This window comes from Mobula hypostoma, chromosome 19 (assembly GCF_963921235.1).
Source record: "Mobula hypostoma chromosome 19, sMobHyp1.1, whole genome shotgun sequence".
Taxonomy (NCBI): Eukaryota; Metazoa; Chordata; class Chondrichthyes; order Myliobatiformes; family Myliobatidae; genus Mobula; species Mobula hypostoma.
In genome coordinates, this window is record NC_086115.1 from 33962333 (window position 1) to 33985218 (window position 22886).

Genomic DNA, 22886 nt, shown 5'->3' on the forward strand with positions numbered 1-22886 from the left:
CAAGCAATCCTAGTGAGCAACTATCGAGATGATCAACAATAGGTACTTGTAAAGATTAGGAAAACCATTGTCTGGTCCATCCATTTCACAGACCTCCACAGAAGGGGTAGGAGGTGGCAGATAGTTTGTTAGTGATGTTCTCTTTCCAGTGCTTTTGGAACTGCTGTTAAAAACAAGGAAAGCTTTGATAAAAAGGACACGGCAGATGCATTGCATACTTGCAAATAATATCTTGCAGACACTGGAAATCCAGAGTAACATATCCACAATGCTGGAGCTCAGGGGCAGCATCAGTGGAAAACAGTCGATGTTTTGGGCTGACATCCTTCTTCAGCATTGGAAAGGAAGAGAGAAGAAGCCAGAATAAGAAGGTGTGGGGTGGGAGGGGAAGGAGTATAAGCCTGGAAGGTGATTGGTGCATCCAGGTGGAAAGGTGGTGGGGAGGGGGGGGGGATGACGTGAGAAGCTGGGAGGTGACAGGTGGAAAAGGTAAACATCTGAAGAAGATGAAATGAGATCGGAAAGCAAAGTGGACCATGGAAGAAAGGGAAACAGGAGTGGCAAGAGGGATAAGTGATACGCAGGTGAGGAGAAGGGAAGATATGAGATCCAAGCCCTTAGGGAATGGAAAATGAGGGATTGGGAGAGGGAGGAAATTACCAGAAGATAAAGCCTGCAGGCTAACCACATGGAATATGAGGAGTTGCTCCTCCAAACTGAGAATGGCTTGATCATGGAAGTAGAGGAGGCCATGAACCGACATCTCAGAACGTAAGCTGGGACGGGAATTAAAATGGTTGGCACCGGGAAATCCTGTTTGTTGTGGATGGAGCAAAGGGTGCTTGACAAAATGGTCCCCAAGTCTACAGAAGACGAAAATCCAGGAAAAGATATAGTTTTAAAGTTAAAGTTCTAGTTTAATTGTGTTCAATCATACATGAAATCCCATGAATGCAGCCAAGCAAAATAGCTTTACTCTGGGACCAAGTTACTAATCACAGTCCCAATAGTTGTACATGGCACAAGGCACATATAGCACATATAAGATAGCGGTAACATACAGTCACAAGGGAAATATAGTTCAATCCGCTGAGCCCATGAATGTTGCAGCAGTCTAAAGTATAAAGTATAAAGTCTGCAGTTGAACAGAATAGAGGTTGTCTTCTGCTGATTGGACACCAGGGGGCAGCACCAATGCTGACAACATGGATGCCGTGCCGCACGGCTCAGGCACTTCTCTCCTGGGCTGCTGTGAACAGGCAACACTGCGGCTTGATGCCTAATCTTCACTACGACCAAGGCCACATATCACCCCCACCGACCGTCCCCTCCATTCATCAATAAACCAGTAAACCGGACTTGCGGCATCCCACATTTTCAATCTTTAACAAGGTGTTGTGATCGCGAGCAAAATAAATAAGACAATCACTCATTGTTAGACTGCGCACCATCTTCGCACATCGACTCCAATGCCTCTGTCCCAGGCTGAAACATAGTCCACACTAAATCCAGCTCCTTTAAATTCCCTGCCAATGAGCAACTTGCTCATGGGGTACAGCTGGAATGCTTTAAGAACCTAATGTCCAGCATGGTCTTGTGATCGAAATAAATACTTTTAAAAAGGCATAGCTCAAATACCATCTATAAATTTGCTGATGATACAACTATTGTTGGTAGAATCATAGATGGTGACAAGAGGGCTGGCTGGAGCGAGACATGTCAACTGGTGGAATGGTGTCACAGCAACAACCTGGCACTCAACATCAGTAAGTCGAAAGAACTGATTGTGGACTTCAGGAAGGGTAAGATGAAGGAACACATATCAATCCTCACAGAGGGATCAGAAGTGGAGAGGGTGAGCAGTTTCATTTTCCTGGGTGTTAAGGTCTCTGAGAATCTAACCTGGTCCCAACATATCAATGTAGTCATAAAGAAGGTAAGTCAGTAGCTATACTTCACTAGGAGTTTGAAGCGATTTGATATGTCAACAAATATACTGAAAAGCTTCTATTGATGCAGCATGGGGAGCATTCTGACATCACTGTCTGGTATGGGAAATTTAGTCAGCTCTATCTTGGGTACTAGCCTACAAAGTACCCAGGAAATCTTCAAGGAGTGGTGTCTCAGAAAGGCAGTGTCCATTTTTAAGGACCTCCAGCACCCAGGGCATGCTCTTCTCTCACTGTTACCATCAGTAAGGAGGTACAGAAGCCTGATGGCACACACTTAGTGATTCACGAACAGCTTCTTCCCCTCTGCCATCCGATTCCTAAATGGATATTGAACCCTTGGACAGTATCTCACTTTTTTAATACATATCATTTCTGTCTTTTACATGATTTTTAATCTATTCAATATACATATATTGTAATTGATTTACTTATTTATTATTAGTATTATTTTATTTTGTTTTTTCTTCTATAGTATGTATTGCATCGAACTGCTGCTGTTAAGTTAACAAATTTCATGACGCATGCTGGTGATAATAAATCTGATTCTGATTCTGAGTTATATTAAACTTCAGTCAGACCTCACTTGGAAAGAAATACCTGTTGTCCCTCCCTAGTTCTGTTCTTCATCCAACTTAGAGCAATGCATTCGACGTTTATCTGGGAACTGAAATGGGATATCGTAAACCACTTGGATGTATCCACGTCAGGAATCACCAAGAACTTCTTGCTTTTTCAGTGATGCCCATTCATAAATGAATAAATATGTTTGAAAGAAACTCAACTGTTCCAGAAACATAACACAAATGCATCTCTGTAAATTCCTTGCCCCTTGTAATTTGACCTGAGTTACACCTTGGGATTCTCATGTACAACCGTGTCTGAAAGTTCACAGGGTATAGTGCAGAATCCCCCCAAAAACATATCATCCACTGAGTAGCACTGCTGTGGGTGAAAATGCCTTGTAAATGAGAGAGATCAGAGGAGGATGGCCAGAGGGGTTCAAGCTGACAGGACTGTGACTGTAACTCCCATTAAAACAATGGTGTCCAGATGGGCTTCTCTGAACGCGCCCCACATCAAACTTTGAACTGGGTTGGCTGCAGGAGCAGAATAACAGAAGCATACACTCAGCGGCCACTTTATTATGTACAGGATGCATATAACTCGGCATCCTCTCAGTGGGCACTTTGAGTTGCAGGATCATACAACAACATCTTAAAAAGTGATTCTTTATTTGCCTCATGGTGGTGCTGTTCATCAATGTCGAACGCTTGACTTGGCCCAACTTCTATTTCGAGCACAAGATGTACAGACTCTCCAACTTATTCTGCTGTTCCAGTCTCGGCCTTTATGTTCTTTCTTACTGTTTCACAATATCCTCAAGTCGAAAATGCCAACAGACAATCTCAACCCTCTACACACATTTTTAAGACTTGTGAAACTATCACAGCAATCTCAACAACTCTGAAGAAAGCAACCCTTGAAATATGAAGCACCTTTTTATGGTCTCAACTAGTTCATTATTTATATATCCATGTGGGAGCACACCTTTAGACACACATTCACAGGAAGCATCATATGTCTTATTGTGGCTGGTTGGGGCTCTGGGGCAAGGCTCATATCAGCCTTGAATACTGTATATAATATATCCGACAATTCATCTTCTAAAGCAATCTGGAAAAGGAAATCCCCAAAATTCCACCATATCTCTATTTTAATCAAAAATACATGTTTTCCAAAAACACATGTCCTTGTTACAGAATTCTCACCAGGAGAATCTTTTTCATAATATTTTCACAACTCATCTTATCCAAAGTTGAATTTGCATTCCTCCAATGTCTCCACCAGTTTTCCCAAACTGATGGCAGTTGCCTTAGGATGTCTTGAATAATTGTTGCATAATTTATATATAATTACTGTCTTCCTTTGCATCTGTTGTATATCCTTGTGTATGCTTTTGCCTTGACATTAACGTTTTGATGTCGACCTGTCCTCTCCTCAGTTGTAAGTATGTTTTCCATATTCACTTAAAATTCATAGTCTCTGTTTTTAAATGGTTGGCAATTTGCCCAACAAGCTTTTTTTTTCCGTTAGATGATTGCTAAAATAGTCTCTGTTAATTTTGATAACCATTATAAGTTTTCTTAATTTTTCATTTCCTGGTGATCTTGGTTTCTTCTTTGTCATTCTTATGCTTAGTCTCGCAGGGTATTTTTTGTTTGACATTTTCCTGTAATTCCTCTTTCATTTGATGTTGTGCTTTGCTTCTTTAGTAGTCAACACATGGATGTTTCATCCTTGCTGACCGAAATCAGTTCTGCACATTCCCCCCAAACACCGATAGTAAACATCAAATACATTCAGTTTGGGCTTCCGGTGACATCATTGTCCCGAATGGCAGCTTAAAATAATAGCTTCTCCGGAAAAACGCTTATTTTGCCATATGAATCCACCAGATACAAGATTTCTCGAAAATATTTGAACTGCTAAGGGGGGCAAGAATGGGGAAAAGGAATGGAGATAAAAAAAAGCATCACTATGGAGCCTGTGGACGAGGGGGCTGCAACAAGCGGCTTTCCTATGCAAATGCACAGTAGCGAGGCTGACGCTGGGCGTCATTCTGGCGAAGCGGCAAATTTAGTAAAACTTCTGGAAGAGATACTGGAATTCCAAAAAGACATAAAACAGCAACTAAATGATATCAAGTCAGAGCTCACCAACATTAATCAAAAAATAGCGGTGGTAGAGACGCGAATTGAAAAGGTGGAAGATCGCGTTCAAAACGTGGAACGGATATTATGTAAAATGATAAGTGTTAATTCAACAAGAAAATAAGCTACTTGACCAAGAAGGAAGGTTACGACGCAAGAAAATCAGGATATATAATGTTCCTGAAGGAGCGGAGGGGTTGTCTATGGTGGAGTTTGTAGAAAAGTAACTATGGGACACACTGGAGATTCCCTTGACTATGGAACTTGAAACTGAGAGAGCACACCGCGTGCTGGTCCCATGGCCTTCTGGAGACAGGGAAGATAAGTCACAGTCAATAGTAATCAGATTCCTTTGGTACAAAACCAAAGCACAGGTCCTGCTCAAGGCTTGGGGAAAGAAGAAGGTATTTTTAACGGGAAATTAATATATTTTGATCAAGATTATCCCGCAGCAGTCCTGCAGAAATGTAAGGAATATTCTGAAGCGAAGCGAGTATTAAAGCAAAGAAAGATTAGATTCCAGATTCCATACCCTGCTAAACTGCGAGTGTTTTATGAAGACGGGACGCAACTGTATCAGACAGTGGAAGAGGCGAATGCAGATACGAAGACAGAGGGTTGCCCATCAGTGTGATTAGACTGAGGGAAAGCCTGGCTGAGCAGCTATCCTGCTCTGTTTGGGAAATAGTGAGAGAATCGAGAAAGCAGGGGACAGGAGGAGGGCAAAAGAAGAATATCAGGAAGAGACTGTGAGTTTTCAGAAGACAGCCCTCACCCCCTCCAGAAGAGCCATACAGTCTGACTAATTTCAAAAGTGTTGATTAGCTAAACAGAAGCAAAAATAGATGGTACTATACTTATCTCAAGAAGCACATGTTACGATGTGGATTTTATATTACTCAATTATTTTATCTTTTATTCATTCATTCACTCCTTTTCCCCACCTAAATGAGAATATGTACATGGGAGGAATACACAGGGAAGCCTTTTCTGAGTAATGGACACAGATTTTTTCACTTATCTTTATGGGTACTGCAGTGGAGGCCCTCAACTCACAGGTAGGAGAGGCTATCCCCCACGGTTAGATGTTTCTTCTAGCTCAACTCAGGGACATCTACTAGAGACATCAGCCTTGGAATCACACCTTTGTACCTTTTTTCTCATTCGCGTTTCTTGATTCTTATTTGTTCAGGGAGTAGATCAATTAATTTTTATTCTGCTAATTTCAATGATATATTGACAGATAAATACACGTGGCTAAGGACAAAGTAAAATTCATTTCTTTTAATGTCAATGGGCTGTTAAATCCAAGCAATCGCAGTAAAATTCTATCAAAAATGAAGAAAGAACAGGCCCATGTAGTATAGTTACAGGAAACTCACTTAAGTGATAATGAGCATGGAAAACTAAAGAGAATGGGCTTCACTAATTTGTTTTTCTCCTCATATAAATCAGGACATAGGAGAGGAGTTGCTATTCTCATTTCAAGCAAGCTAAATTTTGAAAAAGTATTCGAAATGGGAGATAAGGAGGTCAGATATATTCTGGTAAGGGGGAATATAGACGGAAATTCAGTTACTCTGTTGAATATATACACACCCCCAGGAAGTAATATTAGTTTCTTCCAGAAACTAATGGAAACAGAAGGTGTCTTGATATCTGGGGGAGACTTAAATTTACAATTGCAACCAAAGTTAGACTCTTCCAATAGAAAACCGATGAAACAAAGTCCTTACATAAGAAAGTTAACACACTTTTTGAGGATGTTGGTCTAATTGATATATGGAGGGACCTTTTCCCCAACAGAAAGGATTACACTCATTATTCTGCACCCCATTCAATATATACAAGAATAGACTATTTCATAACATTTGGAAAAGATAGAGACAAAATAATTACTTGCGGAATTGGGACAATAGATGTAAGTGACCATGCACCTATATATTTATCTGTTGATTTTGACCTACAACCAAAGAATACTATTTAGAAACTAAATTCAAGTCTATTCACTGATCTGTATTTTAAGGAACAAATTAAAAAGGAAATTGGTTTTTACTTAGAATTCAATGATAATGGAGAGGTTTCACCTCCCATTCTATGGGATACTCTGAAAGCTGTCTTAAGAGGGAAAATTATAGAGATATCTTCATATAAGAAAAAAATAAGGAATAAAACATTAGAGGAATTACAAAATAAGCTGAAGGAACTAGAAAAAAGCACAAATTGAGTTTGGCACAGGATACATTAGAGGAAATGAAAAAAATTACGAAAGAAATTAATAGTTTGGCTGCACAAGAAATCAGGAAAAATCTAATGTTTCTGAAACAGAGACACTATGAAAGTGGATCTAAATCTATGAAAATACTGGCATGGAAACTGAAAAAAAAAGATAACAGAAAGTTCATTCCATAGAATTAGGGATCCAAGAACAAAAGTGATAAAAAAAATAAGCTAAGTGAAATTCAAGAAGCTTTTGAAATATTTTACAAAACTCTATATTCCAAAGTTCCAGGGGGAAGCATAACCCAAATTGACACCTTCCTGAATTCTATAGAGTTACCTACTTTAAGCAAAGAACAAAATAGAACGATGACTGTTGACATAACTGAAGCTGAACTATAAACTGCAATTAGTAGGTTTAAATTAAGCAAGTCACCAGGATCAGATGGATATACGACAGAGTGGTATAAAGAGTTTAGAAGAGAGTTAATTCCTGTTTTACTCCCCACACTGAACTGGGCTCTAGATAAGGCGCAAAGGCCACCCAGCTGGAAGGAGGTGATAATCTCAGCTATACCGAAGGAAGGCAAGGATAAAATGAAATGTGGGTCATTTAGACCAATATCTGTTCTTAATGTAGACTATAGATTATTTACCTCCATCATGGCCAAATGATTAGAAGAGTTTCTACCCATACTGATACATAATGATTAGACAGGTTTTATACAACAACGCCAAACACAAGACAATACATGAAGGACACTTTACATTATGGATCATATACAAAAAAATAAAATTGAAGAAATAGTGATAAGCGTGGATGCTGAAAAGGCATTTGATTTGGTTAATTGGAATTTTCTTTACAGAGTATTGCATAGATTTGGTCTACATGACACAATTATTAAAACTATACAGGCACTATATGTCAATCCTACTGCTAGTATTATGATCAATGGATATTTATCAAATAGTTTTACCCTAGAAAGGGGCACAAGACAGGGTTGCGCATGGTCACCGCTACTCTTCACATTATATATGGAACCATTAGCTCAATACATCAGCCAAAATGAAGATATCAGGGGAATTACTATTAAAGGGACACAGCATAAATTGGCTTGTTATGCAGATGACATATTGATCGATCTAGGGCAACCAACATACTCTTTACCTACATTGATGCAATCCTTTGAACAATATGGTCAATCAGGATACAAGATCAACATAGATAAAACCCAATTACTTTCGTATAACTACAGCCCACCAAGAGAAATTGAAAATAGATGCCCCTGGGCATGGCAAACAGAGTCTTTCAAATACTTGGGCATCATTATGCCAAAAGATTTGGCAAAATTATCAGAATGCAATTATCCGCCTATATATAAAAAATTATGGAAGATATAACAAGATGGAACCAAATGCCTTTTTTTTAGTCTCAGTTCAAGGATTGAATCCATTAAAATAAATATATTGACCAGACTATTATATCTCTTTCAGACCCTACCAATAGAGATTAACCAAAATAATTTCAATGAATGGAACAAAAAGTTATCACGATATATATGGCAAGGTAAAAGGCCAAGAGTTCGTCTCAAAACTTTGCAATTAGCCAAGGAAAAGGGGGGATGAGGCCTACCTTCTCTTTGAGATTATTATTTTGCAGCACAGTTGAGAGCTGTGATATGCTGGTGCAACCCATAATATGGGGCTCAATGGAAAAACATTGAGGAGAGGATACTTTCCATCCCCATACAGGCAATTTTGGCTGATAACAACCTACAAAGTTACATAAATACAACTGATAACCCAAGGGTGAAATGGACTCTTAAAATATGGAAAACTATTATAAAAGAATATAAACTAGAGAGAGATATTGCAATTATTAAATGATGTGCATATGACTCGGATTTTACGCCGAATAAACTGGATGCTAGATTTAAGGACTGAACAGCTAAAGGAATAACAGCTATTCGCAATATAATGAAAGAAGGGACACTGTTCAGTTTTGAAATGCTAAAAGGGAAACGCCTATTAGAAAAACAAGACTTTTATCAGTACTTGCAGATGTGATAGTATGTTCATTGGAGGGTTAGAAATGTAACCAAGGCAAGTACATGTTTGATAGAACTATTTAGAAAAGCATATAATTCAGATAATGGTAGTAGAATCGTTTTAAGCGTGTATAAGGGTTTGTCAAATCTTAAAACACATTTGACTTCATACATTAAAACAAAATGGGAGAAGGAAGGAGGGATAATTATATCTGAAGAAGAATGGATAATAATATGGAGCTATCAATGGAAGTGTACCAGTTCACAGAAATGGAGGGAGTTTGGACGGAAAAACTTGATAAGATATTTTATTACACCCTCTCAGAAATCCCATTATGATAGTAACCTCCCTGTTTGCTGGAGAAATTGTGGAAATCAAAATGTAAACCATCATTATATTTTCTGGTGAACGCAGCAGGCCAAGCAGCATCTATAGGAAGAGGCGCAGTCGACGTTTCAGGCCGAGACCCTTCGTCAGGACTAACTGAATGAAGAGTTAGTCCTGACGAAGGGTCTCGGCCTGAAACGTCGACTGCGCCTCTTCCTATAGATGCTGCTTGGCCTGCTGCGTTCACCAGCAACTTTGATGTGTGTTGCTTGAATTTCCAGCATCTGCAGAATTCCTGTTGTTTGCGATTATATTTTCTGGGATTGCCCTGTTATCAAAGACTATTGGAGTGGAATACACAATACCCTACAAGACATATTTAAATGTGACATACCCTTAGAAAATAAGACCATATATTTTGGGTATGTACCTCAAAAATGGTTGAAAAGAGATAAATATTTAATGAATATAAAGCTGATGGCTGGTAAAAAGACTCTTACCAGGAAATGGTTATCGCAGGAAAGCCCAACTTTAAATGTACGGATGGAAATTACAATGGACATTTACAAAATGGAGAAGATAACAAGATCTGTTAATCATAAATTGGAACAATTTGATTCATACTGGGAAAGGTGGTTGAACTACATAACTCCTCATAGGCCTGATTTTATTTTCACAGGTCAATGAATATGTTGTAAAAAATTCACTCCCTACTTGTACATAGTTTTCTCCTTTTGCTTGTTCTTTCTTTCCTCTCATTTCTATAAGTGCATTCCTCAGATAAATATTATGTGGAGATTTGTGACAAATATGAATATATGATATATATGTACAGTATCTGAAATACAGTGTCTTATGGAAATGTTTGTTTGATGGTTTATGGAAATGTTTGTGCAGATGCGCTGGTCGTGCATGCAGCCCGGTACAGCCGTTCTGATCTATTCTTACTTTCTTCTTCTTACCTTCCAATTTACGTTATTTTTTTGTATTTTTTTTTCTCATGGTAACACATAAAAGCTGCACCCTCTCTAACATGCTGGTAGAGAGAGTTTTATTTGTTTTTTTTAGTGCTGGAAATGGTTACATCTCGACACGCGGGACAGAAGCAAGGTCGCATTGTGTATTCCAGCTAATGCCGGCCGGTTTAGTGAGCAGAGCGGCGGACACCCCTGCTGAAATCCGGAGGAAAACACACAGAGGATGCAGAGGGGGATCACAAGGTTGAGGAAAGAGGAGCGGGTCGAGACAACAGAGATTTATGGAGAAGAGGAGTTCGGTGGGTAATACCGTCCCGGCTGACCGGAAGTGCACTGAGAGTGGTAAGCGTAAAGGAGTTGGGTGCTTACTAAGCTGGTTAACAACAGATGGTGCGATCCGGGTCATATTACGATCGAGGAACGTGTTCGCAGACTGGATATTGAACTTTTTACTGTTGGACTTTGGCCACATTCCACCGTGATACAACACTTGGCGGCATGGGAGGTCGTTCCTGCCTGTGGCCATCGAACGTGCAGCTCCTCCCGTGGAGGGTCAGACACCCTGAGCCAATAGACTGGTCCTGGACTTATTTTCCATCTGGCATAGTTTGTATTTTGCTGTTTGATTGTTGGTGGTTTTTGTATTGCAGAGAAAACACATGTAGTCACAGGGAGAAAATACCAACTCCTTACTGGCAGCATCAGGAATTGAATCGGTGTCATCTGTACTATAAAGCATTGTCCTAACTATTATGCGATCTTACTGCTATAAAACTATTAAAATAGCATGGACCCTGATCCCTTTGACTGTGGATTGACAACATCAAGTTTTAGTGTCTCGTTATGCAACTGGACTGATATTTGCTTGAATGCAGGACATTTGGAAAGACCTTTCCAAGTTTAAGATGCTAAATAACTTGGTGAGTCTGACATGGGAAGTACATTGCAATAGGCCATATTCCTAAATTTAGGTCTCAACCAATCAAGGACGATGTCAGTTAACAGAATTGCATCGAGGGGAGTGGGGAATCTTCACAAACAGAGTTTTACCCGGCAATCTCCTGACCTCAGTTTTCCTCCGCCAACTACTGATCTGCCAGTAACATGATCCATCTGTTGTGTGCACCCCATAAAAAGAGAAAATCCTCATAGTCCTCGTCCAATCTCTCCTCCAATCGATTGCCCAGTGTCCCTTCTTGTCCATGGACTGGCCCATTTATCATTTCCCAACCTAATATTCCTTCCCAACCCTGGCCACCAACCTCCTTGCCTGACTTCCTTCACCAAACTCAACTCTTCCCTCCCAAGACTTATTCCTTCTTCCATTGCTTCCAATATATAATGTTTTCCTTTGTGTATGTTGTATATTTTTGTGTATGCTTTTGCTTTGATGTTGACTGTCCTCTCCCCTGCTGTAATTATGTTTTTAATATTCACTTAAAATTCGCAGTCTCTGTTTTTAAATGATTGGCAATTTGCCCACCAAGCTTCTGTTTCTTAAGATAATTCCTAAAAACAGTCTACATTTATTTTGATAACCATTGTAAGTTTCTTTTTCATTTTCCCAACCCTGGTGATCTTGGTTTCTGTTTTGTCATTGTTGTGCTTGGTCTCCCAGGCTATTTTTTTGTGACCTTTTCCCATAATTCCTCTTTCATTTGATGTTGTGCTTTGCTTCTTTAGTAATCAATGCATGGATGTTTCATCCTTGCTGGTAGTAAATCCGTTCTGCATGATGTTCTTTTCACATTTCCCCCAAACACCGATAGTAAACATTCAATCCATTCAGTTCTAATATAAGCAGCCTGAACCACTACATAGACAGTCAATTTTATATAAATCTAGCACTCTTACAGCAGCACACATAAAAGTTGCTGGTGAACACAGCAGGCCAGACAGCATCTATAGGAAGAGGTACAGTCGACGTTTCGGGCCGAGACCCTTCGTCAGGACTAATTGAAAGAAGAGCTAGTAAGAGATTTGAAAGTGGGAGGGGGAGGGGGAGATCCAAAGTGATAGGAGAAGACAGGAGGGGGAGGGATGGAGCCAAGAGCTGGACAGTTGATTGGCAAAAGGGATATGAGAGGATTATGGGATGGGAGGCCTAGGGAGAAAGAAAGGGGGGGGAAGCCCAGAGGATGGGCAATTACGGATGGGGTACGAGGGGGAGGTGGGGAATTAACGGAAATTAGACAAGTCAGTGTTCATGCCATCAGGTTGGTGTCACAATGGCGGGGCATTGGGAGCAAGGGTGGACCCAAATGCAAGACACATCTTGTGAGGTTACTTAGATTTAGTTTATTGTTCGATACCAGGAGAGTTAGGCAGGAGCAGGAATAGCAAACTGGACAAGGACTCAGGACTACGACTAGGCTGGGACCAAGGGTCTGGGCTTGGACTTGGAAACAGCTCCCAAAACTAGAGGAGACATGAAGAGGCTAGAGTATGGACTCCGAGCCAGAAACTGGGCAAGGACCCAGTACCTGGGTCTTGCCTCGGGCTCAGACCCCAGAACCAGGCAAGGACATGACATGGGCTAGGTAGAGGAGGAACATGGAAAACAGAGCCTCGGTCTTTGGGAGCAGGTACATGGAACCATGGACACATACACAGAACTCAGAGTCAGGACCCCTCCTTGGGTACAGGACATAGGGCCGGGATTCACACACAGAACAGAGAGCTGGGACTCCTCCTTGGATACAGGACATAGGGCCGGGACTCATGACCCTCCGTGGGGCAACAGCAAGACGGCCTGACTTACCCCACGGAGGCGAGGACCAGGCAAGACAAGACATAACCCCCAGCGGGCAACGGCAAGATGGCCTGACTTACCCCACGGAGGCAAGGACAGGACAAGACCAACACGAAAGAACACTAGACAATACCTATCTAGCTCCGGTGATAGAACTAGACCGAAGGGCAGGCGAGGGCTGCAGATGAGGGCTAGAGGTGAGAGGGGCAGAGAAGGGTTTCAGACAAGGGGGTAGGACAGGAATCACAGACCGCCAGGGCCAGGACTTGACTCAGAACTGGGAAGCCGCCCGGACCAGGACTTGACTTGGTGCTAGAGTGCCGCCAGGGCGAGGACTTGACTTGGTGCTTGAATGCCGCCAGGGCGAGGACTTGACTTGGTGCTAGAATGCCGCCAGGGCCAGGACTTGACTTGATGCTAGAATGCCGCCAGGGCCAGGACTTGACTTGGTGCTAAAATGCCGCCAGGGCCAGGACTTGACTTGGTGCTAGAATGCCGCCAGGGCCAGGACTTGACTTGGAGCCTCCAGGTAGTGGCGAGCTCTTGACTCGGCCCGGGAACAGTAGACAGCGGTTCTTGATTCCCTCCGGCGGATTAACTGATGGACCCACCTCGGTGAGGAAACTATGCAGGCTCGCTTTAGCGGGGTAACTTGACAGGGTTGCTCCGGTGAGGAAAGGCGAATTGCCGGCACTCATTTCGGGCGGAGACTAGGCTTGCTCCGGTCAGATGACATTGGCACGCCGTACCTTGGTGACTTTGCAGACGCTCCCGCACCGAATGGCTGAAAGCCGGAGACTATAAACTATCGGTTCAGCCGAGTGTTAATTGTCTCTAATCACCAAAGTCGAGGGACATGGGAAAACAGGGAATCAACGGTCCGGATCGTAACATAAACAAGGTAAATTTAAAGGGACTCCGATCCGGACCATGACAGTTGGAGGCTACCCAGACAGAATACAAGGTGTTGTTCCTCCAACCTGAGTGTGGCTTCATCTTTACAGTAGAGGAGGCCGTGGATAGACATATCAGAATGTGAATGGGACGTGGAATTAAAATGTGTGGTCACTGGGAGACCCTGCTTTCTCTGGCGGACAGAGCGTAGGTGTTCAGCGAAACGGTCTCCTAGTCTGCGTCGGGTCCCAGCTCTCTCAGAAATACTAGGTCCAACACTCATCATATCCACTCCCTGGGCTTTCTCTCCAATGGGCTTCAGATCATAATTTACATGCACATTGGAATCCGGAATTTCTCCCTGCAGTTTCCATTCTGTTTTTCTGATTCCCCATTAATTTCCCTTAACCTCATTCTCCTCTCTTCCTGCAGCAAAACTCCATCACAGATGTTTCACAACCTCTTTTTCCTCATTCATTCCTTTCTCCTCAGTTAGCCCAGTCCTGATTTCAGAGATGTCTCATTGAAAAGATTCCATTCTGACTTCAGAGGTGAGCTCAAAGTTGGAGGCTCTCTGTTCCTGAATCTCCACATGTTCTTTACTGGACTCTCTACGACACCTGCCTGCTACGTTAATGCCCGTGATGTCTCTAATTCACAATCTCCACTGAACAGAACTAGTGAAAGCAAGGATACAGGGAGGAGATAGTTACAGAGTGAGAACAATGGTGGGTAACAGTGGGTTAAAGTCTGGACTCTTCTGGATTACTTGAGGGAGATATCAAATAATTCTGTGAACTATCAAAGATTGTTGGAATATTATTGAAAAGTCTAACTAGTGGGCAGGATTAGCATGTAAGGGGTTTAAACTGGGTGATATTTGTATTAACATTGACTGTTTTAAAAATAGTAGATTATTGTTACCAGTTCAATTCTCAAGGAAGGAGCAGGTTGGCCAGTCTCAGTTTCCAGATTCACTTTCCATTCCACTCTCAGTCAATAAATCATACAACTCGGACCAGCCCCAGATTATAAAAGCTACCAGAAATCCACATTTTGAACTGCCAGATAGCTTTTCAACTCGTCTGAAGTATGTCTGCAATCCCAAACCACACCGTGAGGTGGGTAAGCCCTTCCCTTAACATGAGAGCACTCACTTTTCTCATCCCAGGAAATGATGATTTGAAGCAAGGTTTGTAGTCCAGGTCCCTGAAATGGGCAGAATTTTCATGAGGAGAGAGAGAGCCCCAAGAGGCAAATAAATAAACATATCCTCCATTTCAAGGAATCTGTACTGGGGAGGAATGGCTTTTCATTACCGAGAGCATTCAGTAATAGTGGATTATATATCGAAGTTTATAGATGTCACGAAGTGGTGCAGTGAGCAGAGCAGATAGGGATTAAAATTTACAAAGCATCATAATGGTTAATGCAGGCAAAGCAACTGCAGAATCTGGCGATACAGAAATGTGGACAAGTTCGGAATTGTGGAGGAGCAGTGAAACAGAAGGGAATTATTAAACCCAGTGAATGAAAATCAATGTGAATGGCAGGAAGTGAGTCTTTAATTACAAGGAGAGCTGAAAATCAAAACTGGAGCTTTGCGCATGTTTGGTTAAATTATCTTTGGGGTTCTGATCGCCATATCTCAGACGATGCCATCGTCTACCTGCTGAATCGTGTCTACGCCCACCTGGACAAGCCAGCGAGCACTGTAAGGGTCATGTATTTTGACTTCTCCAGTGCGTTCAACACCATCCGCCCTGCTCTGCTGGGGGAGAAGCTGAGAGCGATGCAGGTGGATGCTTCCCTGGTATCATGGATTCCTGATTACCTGACTGGCAGACCACAGTACGTGTGCTTGCAACACTGTGTGTCCGACAGAGTGATCAGCAGCGCTGGGGCTCCACAGGGGACTGTCTTGTCTCCCTTTCTCTTCACCATTTACACCTCAGACTTCAACTACTGCACAGAGTCTTGTCATCTTCAGAAGTTTTCGGATGACTCTGCCATAGTTGGATGCATCAGCAAGGGAGATGAGGCTGAGTACGGGGCTACGGTAGGAAACTTTGTCACATGGTGTGAGCAGAATTATCTGCAGCTTAATGTGAAAAAGACTAAGGAGCTGGTGGTAGACCTGAGGAGAGCTAAGGTACTGGTGACCCCTGTTTCCATCCAGGAGGTCAGTGTGGACATGGTGGAGGATTACAAATACCTGGGGATACGAATTGCCAATAAACTGGACTGGTCAAAGAACACTGAGGCTGTCTGCAAGAAGGGTCAGAGCTGTCTCTATTTCCTGAGGAGACTGAGGTCCTTTAACATCTGCCGGACGATACTGAGGATGTTCTACGAGTCTGTGGTGGCCAGTGTTATCATGTTTGCTGTTGTGTGCTGGGGCAGCAGGCTGAGGGTAGCAGACACCAACAGAATCAACAAACTCATCCGTAAGGCCAGTGATGCTGTGGGGATGGAACTGGACTCTCTCACGGTGGTGTCTGAAAAGAGGGTGGTGTCTAAGTTGCATGCCATCTTGGTCAATGTTTTCCATCCTCTACATAATGTACTGGTTGGGCACAGGAGTACATTCAGCCAGAGACTCATTCCACTGAGATGCAGCACAGAGCGTCATAGGAAGTTATTCCTGCCTGTTGCCATCAAACTTTACAACTCCTCCCTTGGAGGGTCAGACACCCTGAGCCAATAGGCTGGCCCTGGACTTATTTCATAATTTACTGGCATAATTTACATATTACTATTTAACTATTTATGGTTCTATTACTATTTATTATTTATGGTGCAACTGTAATGAAAACCAACTTCCCCCGGGATCAATAAAGTATGACTATGACTATTGATGTGTGCCCGTGGGCATGGTGACAGATCCTATAGAATACGGGATTGGCAACATTAAAATATGGTGTCAGGTTTTGCAACTGGACTGATATTTGCCTGACCGCAGGACGTTCAGAAAGACCATACCAAGTTTAGTAGGCTAAATAACTTCATGAGATTGACAAGGGAAGTGCATTACAACAGGCCATAATCTTAATTTTAGGCTCATCCATTCAAGGACGATGTCAGTTAACAGAATTGCATTGAGGAGAGTGGGGAAACTTCACAATCAGAGTTTTGCCTAGCAATCTCTTGACCTCAGCTTTCCTCCACCAACCACTGATCTGCCAGTAACATGATCCATCTGTTGTGTGCAACCCCTAAAAGGAGAAAACCTTATAGTCCTCGTCCAATTGATTGCCCAGTTTCCCTTCTTGTCCATGGACTGAGCCACTCTTTCATTTCCCAACTTAATATTCTTTTGCAACCCTGGCCACCAACCTCCTTGCCTGACTTCCTTCACTGAACCCGACTCTTCCCTCCCAAGACTTATTCCTTGTTCCATTGCTTCCAATGTTTGTGGCTTCCGGCTTTGACATGAATGGTCAGTTTCTCCCCACATTCAATATCATCTTTATCTGCATTTGGTTGGCTCAGCTGTCAGCGCTACGTTCCCCAGAAATATCACATTCACCTTTGTTGTCTCGATCTCCAACAACTGAATCTGTCTTACTGATCCACTCATGCTCTTTCTCAGTTTATGATTCTGTGCACTCACATCGGGTTCAGATCCCCTTCGTCATGTTCCTCGTATCACCTACTAGTCCTGGTCTCACCGCTTCCTCTGACTTCTATACACAGTTTCCCTTCTCTCTACTCTTCAGATCTGATATTGAGTCTCGACCCAAGTCATTAACCATTCTTTTACCTCCACAGTGCTCGACCTGTGGAGTTCCTTCAGTAGGTTCCTTGTCTTTTCTCCAGATTTAATCATCTGCAGAATCTTGTACCTCTGTCATCTTTACCCTATTTTTCACAATTCCCTGCACTGAGGAGGAATTATTCTAGATCTCTGATTCTGGACGTACCACTAGTTATTGCATTGGGCTCTCCTGAGAGACAGACGACTTCTCACGGACTTGACTACAACAGTATCAAGCATATTGACGTTGTTTTCATTTTACACTTATCACTTTTACAATTGTTTGTCCAATTTGCTGTGTTGTCAGCATTGCAGAAACAGTTCAAAATCTCAGCTGAGTTCATTGCACAAGTGCATACACTGAGGGGCCACTTTGTTAGGTACACCTGCACCTTAATGCAAATATCTCACCAGCCAATAATGTGGCAGCAACTAAATGCAGACAAGGTCGAGTGGTTCAGTTGTTGTTCAGACCAAACAACAGAATGGGGAAGAACTGCGATCTAAGTGACCCTGATGGTGCAATGGTCGTTGGTGCCAGAGAGAATAGTTTTTGATTCTTAGAAAATGTGGATCTCCTGGGAATTTCAAACAGTACAGGCTCTGGAATTCATAGAGGACGGTGCAAGAAACTAAAAACATCCCGTGAGCAGAAATTCTGTGGCTGAAAACAGCTTCTTAATGCAAGAGATCAGAGGAGAATGGCCAGAGAGGTTTGAGCTGACAGGAGGTGACTGTAACACGTGTTGCGAAAGTTGTGTGCAGAGGAGCATCTCTGAATGCACAGCACATCGAACCTCGTTGGAGTTCTCAAACGTAAACTCAGTGGCCACTTTATTATGTACAGGAGGAATCGGAAAAAATTGCAATGAATAAATATACTCAGCTGAGATGAAAAAGTTTCTTGCAGCAGCATCACATAAGAAGCGTTCGCAAGAGAAACATAAATCTAAACTATGCACAGTTCTCACAAGAAAGCAAAAAAAAACAATTTTAGTGCAAAGCACCTAGAGTGTTAAACAAGAGTGATTAAAGTTATGCTGATTGGTTCAGGAACTGAATGTTTGAAAGGAAGTAACTGTTCTTGAACGTGATGGTACAGGGTTCCAGGCTTCTGTACCTTCTGTCTGATGGTAGTTGTGAGAACATGGCATGTCCCAGATGATAGATGTTGTCTTCTTGATTTAACCTGGATACCCATGGTATTTTCATAGCATCCGCAGTAGCTTTAGGCTCTTCCTTGTGACTTCTGTTCACAGATTTTTCATTAGCGTTTTTGCCTGATGATGGGTTTCATCTGTTGGAGATACTGGCTAATCAGCCTTGCTACCAATTGCTTCTGAAATTTGTCAGCCATGATCTCTGATAGAGAGGCAACGGACTGAGATGGTGTCACAAAGTAGTTTCTTTCTTTTCTTTTCCCAACTACTGAGTTAATGACATGCTGGACCGGCCCAACTCTTAAATGACAAATTGGAATGTAAATATATTCTGCGCTATTGTATAATTTAAAACACATTAATTCAGCATCATCTTAACACAGTAATTATTTTTATCTGGCTGACTCGGATTATTGGTTGGCATTTCCAGAACCAGGAGGATTTCCGGTGGCTTAATCTCCATCTGGTAGAATCTGGTCTGACCAGGCAGAGATTGAACTGTTCTGCACACATCGTTCTCTGACTATGTCCAGCTCAGGAATTCAAAATTTCTTAATTTTGTCAAACTAAGTATATAGCAGTTAGGATGGAGATTCAATATCACATCAATAATCTTTGATTACTTTGTGCTTTCATGCAGCGACACTCTGAAGGAATCCCTGTTTGAGAAACTCTGTCAGCTTCAGTGTCACTTCACGTGGTTTCCACAGAAGGACAACACTGACTTCAGTGATATGAAGCTTAGATTACAAGATTCTATAAAACTTGGTGTTAAATATCAAGCCACATCCTGAACTGTTTGCAAGGCAACTATGAAGAAGCAATTCAAATTTAAAGGATGCTGAAATAATTTGGAGAGGGAACCACAAAGATGAATTTGAAAGAAGGAGCATCATCACCTATGGAAACTTTGCCTGGGTGCATTACCACATGGGACAACTGACCGAGGCCCAGTCCTACCTGGACAAGCTGGAGATGATCTGTAAACCACTCTGTGATGGCCCTCGCTATACAGCAATGATCCCCGAGGTGTACGGGGAGAAGGGATGGTCATTGTTAACTTTTGGTACTGGTGTTTACTATGAGGAGGCAAAGGAATGTTTTGAGAAGGCTTTGGAGGAAGATTCCGATAATGTGGAGTGGAATATGGGCTATGCGACTGCTTTGGTTCATCTGAAAACTATTTCTAGTACTCCAGAGAAACAGGAGCGGAGTCAGTGTGTGAAGTATCTGCGACGGGTACTGGAGCTTGATCCAGATGACACAGTGGCCATGGTTATGTTGGCCCTAAAGCTGCAAGAGTTCAATGAAGCAGAGAAAGCGAATGAATTAGTTGAAGAAGCATTGAGGAAGACCCCAGATCTGCCATATGTGCTTCACTATGCAGCAAAGTTTTACATAATAGGAGGAGATGTCGATATCGCAATAGACCTGTTGAAGAGAGCTTTAGAATTTACTCCATGCTCATCCTTCTTACACCACCAAATCGGTATCTGTTACAGGGGAAAACTATTCATTCTGAAAAATAAAGCAGACAGCAACTATCCTGACAGAGCTGCATTTCAACAGAAAGCTGAGTTGATCAGTAAACACAAATATCACTTTGAAAAGGCATTTGAACTCAAAACATCATTTCTTCTTGCAAAACTGGATTTTGCAGGAATCTACTTCGAAAATGGAGAAGCCGACCGAGCAGAGGAGATCTACAACAGTCTGCTGAGCTTGAAGGATCTTGCTCTGGATCATAAGCAGGCACTCGCTTTACAAGTTGGATTATTTGAACTGCACCACAAAAGATCTGAATCAAACGTCATCATCTATTTTCTGGACGGACTTAAAATCCATCATGGAAGTATAAATTGGAAGCTCTGTGACAGTAAGTTGAGAAAAATCTTAGGAAAACAAATTCAGAGGAATCAAAGAAACGGCAAAGCCTTTGGTGTACTCGGGTTCGTGCACCAGCTGGCTGGGGAGAAGGATGAGGCTGTTGAATGCTTTGAAAGGTCTTTGGAATGTGGGTCCTGGCAATGAAGAATATCTCACAGCTCTTAGTGAATTATATCTTTCTACTCAGTCTCTAGATATCAGACTAGATCCAGGGGCACTGTGACCGTGGAAAGGTCTGTCCTCAATCATTACTCACTGCATTCGTTTCTCCCGACCATTCTCCAATTTCCACCTGAGTTGTAGTGACATTATTTCATATACATCTGATGATCTGGCTATATCAGTAACACTAGCATGTAAACACAACTTTAATTTCCCTGTTTATTACTCAATGGATCCAATTTCAGCTGGAGTTGATTGCTAGTCCAGCAAATTCTAGGTAAAACTGATTTTTGTGTGACAGCACCAAACAAGAAGTGCCATCTCATTCAGTTTCCATGTTAATAAAGCTTGGTGTGAAAGAAAATGAAATGATTCCAAAAATACTTTGATAACAAAGGAGAATACTGTACTGCATTTTCTCAAATAAGCTATAACCAATTATGAACCAGTTATGTAGAATGTTCTATATTCCAGTTTACTCTTGAGATCAATTGCAATAAAGTTTCCTTACTCTTTTACATTATTTGCTTTTATTAATTCCATTCTGAGCCATTTTAATTTGCTAGACAAAATATTCCAGAAGAAATCTTCGCAACTTGTAGTAGAGTCTATGTACAGTGTTGGTTTGCCTGCCACATTAATGAGTTAAAACTTCATGCAATTTACAGTGAAAAAGCACTAAAGTTGACTCAAAATGTTAAAAATATTAAGATATTATGCTATAAAAGCAGAAAATTCGGGTAACTTTTAGCAGATCTTTCAGTATCCATGGAAGGGAAAACAGAGTTTAATTTTTAGACTGAAGATCGAGATGCTGCCTGACCTGTTGAGCATTTTTTCAGAATTTTTACAGTTAAGAATTTTGATTTCCAATGTTCATAGTTTTTAAATTAAATTTTAATTGAAAATCTTATTGTCAGTAGTGTATATATTCTTTCAATATTGTTAAGTATGCCATAATATCAGAAACTGGGCGTTAAAATAACCAATAAAATGTTATGATTTAATTCACCACACCAGTAGTGAAATGTGAGTGATTTTCTTGCTGCACACTATGGCGAACAGTATCAGTTCAAGGAACATTTAAGGAACTTTCACTCCAGCCTTTAGTGCCAATAATAAAGTTAACAATTCCAATTTGGTAAGCAGAGCTGATTGTTCCTGATGTGGTCTTCACTTCATTAAGAAATCTTTTCCAGATGTAATGTCCGTCTTGCAATGCACCTCATTCAGTTCAGCTCACTCAGTCTTGCACTCACTTTTGTCGACCACTTGAATTCTTCATCCCACTCTGACCTGTTCATTGTTCTAGCAAAGTTCAATATAAGCTTGGGGAACAACAACACATTATCTGGATGGCCACATTACAGCCTTCAAGAGTTGACGGGAAATTTAGATATTATAGATTCAAGCTATTCAAAATTGCATCTGATATTACCACCATTCAGATTTTACCCCCTCTTCTCTGGTATTGCAGATTGCATTTGTGTTTTCCTATTGCACCTCCTACAGACACAACAACAAATCTATTACAGCAGTTTATTAAGTTTGAATGTGATCTCTTCTCGTTCCTATGAATGCAGGGGCTCCCAATCTGGGGTCCACAGACCCCTTGGTTCCTGGCAAGACTCCACGACATAAAAAAGGTTGGGAACCCATGCATTATGGCAAGTGCATCCAGTCTTTGGTCTGGAGACCAAAACAATACTTCAGGCAAAGTCTCACCAACAGTATCAGTCTGTAATTATTGGCAGAGATTCCAATGGCAGAACAGACCTTGTGTGTAGAGCTGTGGCTATTGCATTGATCAGTTGTGTCGATAGGCGAATTGTAGGGGTCCAGTGTGGGTGGTAGTATGCTACAGATGTAGTCTTTGACCAGTCTCTCAAAGCATTTGCTTATTATTGAGGTGAGTGCGACAGGACACCAGGCATTCAGACATGTTACCTTGGTCTTTTTAGGTATCGGAATAATGGTTGATGTTTTGAAGCAGGGGTTGAGAGGGTGAACAGCTTTAAGTTCCTTGGCATAAACATCA

The 22886-nt window shown here is 41.7% G+C and overlaps 1 pseudogene; it reads left to right on the forward strand.

The window, feature by feature from the left end:
• Nucleotides 1-4490: 4490 nt before the first annotated feature.
• LOC134359125 (interferon-induced protein with tetratricopeptide repeats 5-like) lies at nucleotides 4491-20909 on the forward strand (annotated as a pseudogene).
• Nucleotides 20910-22886: the final 1977 nt, after the last annotated feature.